The sequence below is a fragment of the Ptychodera flava genome, chromosome 9 (genome assembly GCF_041260155.1).
Source record: "Ptychodera flava strain L36383 chromosome 9, AS_Pfla_20210202, whole genome shotgun sequence".
Classification (NCBI taxonomy): domain Eukaryota; kingdom Metazoa; phylum Hemichordata; class Enteropneusta; family Ptychoderidae; genus Ptychodera; species Ptychodera flava.
The window spans coordinates 10,171,801-10,180,578 of NC_091936.1; the positions used below are offsets into that span (position 1 = coordinate 10,171,801).

At 36.8% G+C, this 8,778-nt stretch overlaps 1 long non-coding RNA gene across 1 annotated transcript; it reads left to right on the forward strand.

Moving 5' to 3' along the window:
- Positions 1-1,820: 1,820 nt before the first annotated feature.
- LOC139139942 (uncharacterized) lies at positions 1,821-7,074 on the forward strand. The gene is made up of 4 exons (XR_011553911.1): positions 1,821-1,944; positions 3,037-3,157; positions 4,499-4,589; positions 6,770-7,074. It is a non-coding gene; the product is annotated as an uncharacterized lncRNA (long non-coding RNA).
- Positions 7,075-8,778: the final 1,704 nt, after the last annotated feature.

Here is an 8,778-nt window from a genome sequence, read left to right on the forward strand (position 1 = left end):
ATCTGAATCAAGTTCATTGGCACTGTCACTAGTCTAAGAGTATCACAATGATACAATTTTATGACATAGCTTTGAATGTAAATATGTTAGACGATCTGTTCACTTTTAATATGACCACTTTGTAACTTAGATTCTTTTTGGTTTGATTTTTTCATAGTTGTGATGTTTAGTCGGAAAAAATAAAATCCTTTTCTCTTTTTTGGCCTAAGGGCAACCAAATGAAAGTTCATGCTGTTTTGTCATCCGAAGTTTGTGTTTGGTTACATCATTCAATATCATGTCATAATTTTGATCATTCGTATTTAGTGCCATGGTGATGATTTCCTTCACATTTGTTCAAATCGCAGTGAATGAAATGAAATCATGAAGTGGTACTCCGAAAGGTTATCATCTGTTATGTCATAGCTGGTGTATTGTTCATATGGTCAAATGCGTTCCGCTAGAGTGCTAAGCCACTTTACGAAGAGAACCCTTTGAAAAGCATAATACTCTGCACCAGGCATTGGTCAAACTATGGTCCTTTCGCATACATATGCACACTCACTCCATTTTTTACAGCAACTACTGATGGCCAGTCCTCCCCAGTCCTATTTCATCGATCACATTTTGAAAGCTAAGAAAAAAAAACCAAGGTTTTCCCCTTCAACACAAAGAGCTGGAGTAGTAGTCTTCGCTTTACTGTAAATTCTTGTAGATCTCAGGCAATTGTACTGTCTAATTTAAAAACTAACCTTGACCAATAACTCTAATTTTCACAGAGCAATTTAAGAGGAAGTGGTTAAAAATTTTACCAAGCAGAGACCGAGCAAATACTATTTCATTTCGAGATTATAATGCGTATAACCTTAGCATAGCAAAAAGTTTTCCAGAGGAAAACTTGGCCAAGAATGGAGTATTAATTTTTTTTACCAGACTAAGAAATTTTAAGTACTCCCTCATTTCTTATGGATATTGAATGGATATTAAATGTTCAACAAGGTTGAGGTGTAACTATTATTATAAATTATAGGTACTGTCACTGGGAATGGTTGTGGTGAAGATAAGATCAAAGAGTTTGAACATGCCAACACAAATGAGAGACAATGGTAAAATGCATTGGTGTTATCTTTAATGTGATGATGTCTTTGACCCCGCGTGTCCCTGAACTAAGGACATTGGAAAACTTTTGCAGGAAAGGAAGAAGGAAAGTGAAAACGACTGACGGATGACACAAGGTAAAACAGGAACAAAGACCAATTATACATAGACCAGCGAACTAGTCCTCAAAACTAGTGAAATTAATAACATGGTGGAACTTATCTGTTTAATCGAAGCACGTTTCTCGCACTATGAATATCAAATATTTATTCTTCATAAAAAGGAATCGACACTTTTGCACTAGAAGTTCAGAAAATACATTTTTATTGACTTCCAACAAGGTAAGAATACAACAGACTGTGTTGTATTTACATATAGACCCTCGACAAAAACTGTTTACACTTGTTATTTCGGTGCAATCTCCTCAAACTAGGACGTTGTTTTTATATATTAGCAAAACAAAAATGAGCAAAATTAATCATGCTATGAGGGAAAGTGCGAATAGGGAATCAATTAAGGTGACCTGTCCTTGAAGGCGATTTGATCATCAATGCGGTAATTACATAATTATCTAGACATGTCGTCCATTCTAACGAACAACAGATTTGTTTCACCGTGTAATTTGTCTAATTTCCAAAAATAATTATTAGAATACGGCGCCTCCTTTAAAGTGCACAATTACAATTCAGAAAATTCATCATGGACATTGGGAAGTGGATATTATTTCCTGTACGTGATGAGTTCTGAAATTTGATCCTCGCATTTGTCCTAGGTAAGGTATAAATTGGTGACAAATCTCATTGAGCTGACATACCAACTCTCGGCGTTCTCTGCTTGCTGAAGCTTCTGAAGAGCGTTTTCCCCGCGGTGAGTCATAATTTTTATTTCTTACGACATGTTTCAATTTTATCCAATGATTTCAAGCCCTACCATGAGAATTCTTTTAGAATCCGATTTCCAAATTTCATGAAGGGCAAGGTTTGAAAGTAGTCCGATGGCATATTCAGTCTTTGGTTTTATACTTTGGCAAAACGCTTGACAGAATGTAGCATCACAATAATGATGTGGACTATGTCAACATTATAGTTACTTTCCCTGTTATGACATCATTATTCTTTCGTTTCTGCTGTCACTTATTCATATATATGTCTCAATCTTCTTCTGAACCTTCTCCTGAGTTAATCTATCACTTGGAGTGTTATCCTTTTAATGTAAAGTGTTCTTGTACTTCAATGTTAGGTTTCTATTTCTATTATTTTGAAATTATCATTTTCTGCTCTTGTAAACTTAACAATTCCAAAAGTCTGTCCTGTGTCATAAAATGCTGCGTCGTATGTGATAAAATTTTCCTTTTACCAATGCCCCACGTATTCTTATTCCTCTGATGACGTTCAGCACATACTCCCATGTATTCCTATGACGCTACGAGATATAATAGCCTGAGCTTGGGTTTGACTGGAAACATCAATTTTTCTCGCTCGACTTAAGCGGCTGTAAATCTGCAAACATGTCACATATCTTTTCTTGGAAGTCAAAATATTAAGAAACCATCATATTAAAATATTGCCTTTCACTCTAAATGATTGAAAGTTTGTAGATTCAAAAATTACTCAAAGATGCCGTAATGTGTTACCTTGAATAGACGACGCAGACGTTGTTGCCAGGAGGGGTCCATGATGTACGACTCAGCGTAACGTTTGGAAGTTGATTTGTTTGTGTATCAACTTCATGTTGACGAAGTCATCAACTTCTGAAAAAGTCTGTAAGATTTTTCATGATAATAAAAGAAGTTATCATTACTTCAGTCTGGAAAGAACTATTTCACTTAGTACAAGTGACGATGCAAAGAGTTTGGAAAAGGTAAGTTAATCGTGTAATCCAAAGAAACTAAACAATGATGAAATACTAAAATATTTTCCTCATCGTTTTTTTCCTTCCCCCATCGTCACGAATTTTCAGGATATATCCTCTCAGCAACAGAAAACCATTCTCTACAAAAAAGTCATGAAGATCACAATCATTGCTTTTGTTGTCCTGGCAACAATGATCGCAGACTGCTACGGAGCCTGTGGGCAAAGGTGTAAGTAGTAGTAGTAGTAGTAGTAGTAGTAGTAGTAGTAGTAGTAGTAGTAGTAGTATTTGTTGTTGTTGTTATTGTTATTGTTATTGTTGTTGTTTGGTGTTAATTAGTGCAGCCGCTAAAGTTGGTGTAAGACTGCAAGTCACTTGAGATAATGCAGGACAGTGTTTAACAGGTAAACAATTTGACCCCTTATCCATAAGGGAAGCACCTACATAACTTCCATATCTAAAAGCCTCATTTGTTATTTTCGAGGACAGTTGTTGTAAGCCGTAGCACAGCAACTGCAGTCATTGCTGCGGGCGTTGCGATGACCTTTGACCCTGGTCTACCATAAAAACGTCAACTGTCTTCTATTACGTGTACTAGAATTAATCATAGACGGAGCTAATGAGAAACTCGACACTTATGGCCTTAAATGTCAGTAAACGACAACATTAATCAGAAAATTAATTTTCAACAGTTTTGCAATTTACCGAGTACAAGACAATCCGATATGGCCATATTTTATACTGAGTGGCAGGCATTACCCTACAGCTTGCTGGGCCTGGGGTCAAGCTCAAGGCTACGTTCTTCTCTTGCTTTGTGGCTGTGTTATTTAAAGAAAATATGTGAAGTTGGAGATGCCATCGATTGAATAAACCGGAAATTATATTAGTGTTACTTGTAAGAGTACACAATATAATATACAACAAAATATGATAATAATTATATTACTGATTAATTTATAGCGGGCGCTATTTACAACTCACATGTAACTACATAATAGCAGGATCTGGATCGCCATGTTTGGTGGACAAAACTGTCAAGTTGTTATAATTGTTGTCAAAATTAATGGGACGGACTCGAAAATGTCACAATTGTATAGCACAAGAGAATGCTGACGATCATGAAGTGAAATTGACAAGGTTAAATCACAAGTGACGTAAGAATAGCCTGCTGTCCAAGTATTTTTGAGTAGAGCAATATGCTACCCTGACTTTACCACATAAAAACTGTAGCTTATCAGAAAAATATGATGTATATGAATGCTTACTTCCTTGACTTCCATACATGGTTAGTTCATGATGGCATACTATCGTGAATCGTGGCCACCAATACAGCCCTGCGTTGAAACTAGGCATTGGTTGAGGAACATGATATTTAATCAAATTGTTCGAAAACACCTGGAAAAACTAAAGTACAATCAACGAGAAGACAGCACCCCTAGAGTTCATACTGACACATATCACGTGGCATAAAGTATGGCCGAAAGAAGGCATAGATTAAGAATAATTCAACTGATAATAGTGAGTAGATTTCATTTTTAATCTAACTCTCATCCCTGTTATCATCGCACAGCTGCTGAGTGTTCACCGGGCACTGTACGGGATGCGGAGGACTGCTTGACCTGCACTTGTTTGAGTAGCGGTAAAACGGAGAAATGCTGCACGTGAGTCAAACTTTAGAGGGCGGTAGCGTCCACTGCTTTTCTATGTGTATCCGTTGAAGTATAACGAGCACCGTTTTCAGGAAAGTTCAAATGCTACAGCCAATTTACTATGAGAGAACTTCTACTTAGTGTCACGCTATGTTTCTACGTCTATTCATGCGTATTATTGTAAGTTGCTCGTTACATTCGCTGTCTGAAATTTCCCTCGACATCGTTTGCACAGAGCTTGTTAGAACATAGACAATGGAGCGGCCCACCCTCCATTGTTAAAACCACATTGCTACCTGTATAGCTCACTTCTTACCAACTGATAAATACTATTTGAATTAAGGCATACAATTACCGTCTCCCTTGACTTTCACTCAAGCCATTAAATTACCCCATGCCCTCTGAAACTCATTTCAGCATAGATTTAAGTCGAGAACCACTGAGTGATTGTGAGAATACAATCATTATAAATGTTTGATCACCCTGTTTCGAAAATTGCTCACCAAAACAGCGAAATCGTCCTTCAACAAGTACTCACAACTGTATTTCCTTTAGCATCTACGTTTCCATTGAGTTCACACAGGGATGCCGGCCATTTTGAATTTCAAACATCGGTAAATGTAGGGCACTATGCTTCTCTAGTATTAACATTTTCACGGTGACCCCTGATATTTATCCGTGATTTGGTAAGAGAATGGTTGAAAGTTTCATAGGGGAAAGTTTGAGTAATAGTTTAGGTCTTTAACTTTCAAGACGCGTACTATCTTAATAACATGAAAATGACCAAAAGAACACGGCTGCTGTAAAATAGAACGTTTTTATCGACATCCGTGGATAATCTATAAGGAAGCCGTCATTATTTACGGCGCGGGGGTCAGAGGAATCAGTGGGTGGGTCACTAAGAAAACTGAAAGCTACAGGGGGCTGCTCAAAATGTGGAGAGGAAGAGGGCGCTACTCAAGTTTTTTGAAAATGTAATGAAACATTTAGTGCAGTTATGAAATGATACAGAAATAGTAAATAATGAAAAAAAACCTATAGATAATATAAAAATGATACAACTTCATAAAAGTAGGGTAAAATTTAAGGTAGACTATATGTATACCAAATATATTGACTATCATTACTAAATGAGTATTTGTTCAGTATTTGATGATAAAAAATTGGTATCCTTGCCTGATCAGGAATAAGAACTATCTATATTCTGTTCTTTAGGGTACTGGTTATTGGGGAGAATGTGTAAAGAATGCTAATTCTACAAAGTATACAAAAGAAGGGACTGCCTCGATAACTAAATCATCTTTATGCAATTTTTGTCAGAGTCCAAAAATACCTGAGCAATAGAGATTCCTTCTATCTTTCAAGCAAATGTAAATTTAATCTCTGCATTAAGTTTTTGTTTTGTTTTTGTCTTGTTTATTTTCTCTTTCGTCTTTGACACAAGTTTTGCCAATCTCTTGATAAACACAATATTGCAGAAACAAATAAATACAATGCATAAATTAAATGCATTCTATGCATATAAATGATTATTTGATAAAGTACATGTTGCTCTTTTACACGGTAAATACAAAGCAAATAAATACTTTAACAGGACAATAAAAAAACAAAGTACGGTGTGTGTAAATTCCATTTGTATCTTGACTTTTGCTAAACATTGTGATCTGTTGTGAATTTACCCTTTGTTATCGCATAAATATAGATTTGAATTGACTGAAGTTCAATAACCAGATTGACATTTAACATTTAACCGTACCAATCCAAATTAAACAATGCCATATGGCTAGATATTGGTTATAAGGTGATCTTCCATCTCCTGTTTTTCTGTGACTTTAAATTTCGTTTTGTTGATTTCACCTTTTTCAACTGCCATGAGGGCATCAATGATAATATTCTAGTGTAAACCGAGATTTGAAAGGTCTGTACTGTTGCTGTATCAGTCAAATTATACAAATAAATGCATTGATATTTAGCTTTTCCAAGTGGGGGACGGTGGGGTAGTCAAAATTTCAATGTTTGAGAGGGAAGGGTTACTCATTTCATTAAGGTGGGCTGGTGTGAGGAGGGTTACTCGAATTTTCGGAGTTTCGAATGTAATTCCTCCAACCCCCAGACAGTAAACAATGACGGCTCTCTGAGCTCGGTTTTTACATCGCCCATTTATGACATCTTCATTTCCCTTTGATTTCAAGCCCTGCCTATCCTAGCCAAGTAAGTCGCGGATGTAAAGTAGGGGCTCTGGACTTTGACACTTGTGAATTTGAAGTATACCGCACAGATGGCCCTAACCCGGATGAAGAATGCTTAATATTTGGATGGGTTGGCTGAACGTTCCGCAAATCGTCAATCGAATCAATACTGAGATATTTCATCTTTCAGTCCATGTAGTTTCAAAGAGATGAACTTGTAACTTGTTTGATATTTTGTTCATTTAATTAATATGTATGGAACTGAAAACGACTGCATGATTCAAAATAAAGCTCCAAATATCAGACAATGATGCAGGGTTTTTTTTACCTCTCCGTTTAGCGAAGTAATACGTGCCTCAGAAATTTAAATTACTGTACTGTGTCGCATACAAGACTGCAACGCAGCGAAAATAAATCCTTGGTATTATACTGCACCATTCTACCAGAAATGCATGTGTTACGGACCCAATCCCACACTGCATCACACTTATATGACTCATGTTTTTCATGTTGGACATGTACATCTTTTCATTACCAACACTTACAGTGTTTCACACGCACACGTGCAAATACAGCCAGGCACGTACATACACATACGTGAATACTACTGAGCGCTGTGTGAAGAATATCACTGGAATGAAATCATCCGTTGGCATCAATCATCGATTGTTTGCTTTGCATTTGACACAAAAATCCCCTTTTCAACAGATATAATCACATTTATTTAAAATTCAATAAGGCATGTGACATTTGCTACGTCCACAGATGGTTATACTTTGTCTTGTTTCAAACACACATTAAAGAAACAACGCTATTTTCATCTACCTTCGCGTTTCGAGAAAATATTTACAGCGTCTGGTTATACCTGGCAACTGAATACGTGAATGAAAAATAGATTTTACTTGTCTCTTTACGTTTAACATAAGGGGGTGTTGGGTAACTGTCGATATTGTGGAAGATGCACAACGTATACGTGTAGTGATGTTCATAATAAAATGTACGATGGTTCATGAATACTCGATCGATTGTGTAGAGGACTGTGTATGTGTAGAGAACCACGAGATTACTGATGTATAGAGAATCACAGGAAGATGGTAAGCTGTGATTCGCGGATACCGGTCTATAGATATTACAGAGAACAAATTAATACATGCCGTGTTCCATCTGTCGGCATCCACTGTGCATTGCAAGTTAGAAGTCTGAGAAGCAAGTGTTGCCGCATGTAATATACACTGACAAATGCAAATAGCCAACACAAGGACTACCTGTTATTCAGGACTTTCAACGTCACTTCTACACCACTACACCGGATAAAATAAGTAATCGCTTATTAATGGGGCAGGACATTTATCAGTTTTATCTAAAACCAAATTGACTAACTTGATAATCATTTCAATGGAAAACAAAAAGCCAACACCATATGGTAAGTACTCAGCGTCAACAAGAAGCAATCCGAAAACCAGGAATTGATCATAAGGAATGGCTCTTTAAGTTGCAGGCTAAATACATCGACCATACCATGATGCCGAAGAGCACCAAGTAACATTAAGAGTGGATATCTCGTTCAATCAATGTTGATGGATAATATTTTGTCTTCTGAACAGTTTACTAACTTCAGGCTAGTCCCTCTAATATTCAGAGTTGTATACGTTAGTTCAACATCTTTCATTTGGGTAAATATCTTTGCATCTTTAAGAGGCATGTGAAGTCCTACAATAAACAAGTTATAGCTGCCATTAACTCTGGCCAACGCCTCAAATTTTGAAATTTGCCCGCATCCGTGGAAAAATCACCATTCCACGGTCGGACAATAGTGGAATAGTGTTTTCATCACAAAACCATGGCCTTTGTCTGAATTCCACAGCTCTTCTTCTCCGAACTTTTTCATTCTCACATCTTATAAATTATTTAAAGTTTGCGACACATTTTGTCTTTCAGCGTAAGCCCGCACTATCTTGTCCCGAGGTGAACCATCCTGAGTAACTCTGTCAGCTTACGCAATGACAAGGTTC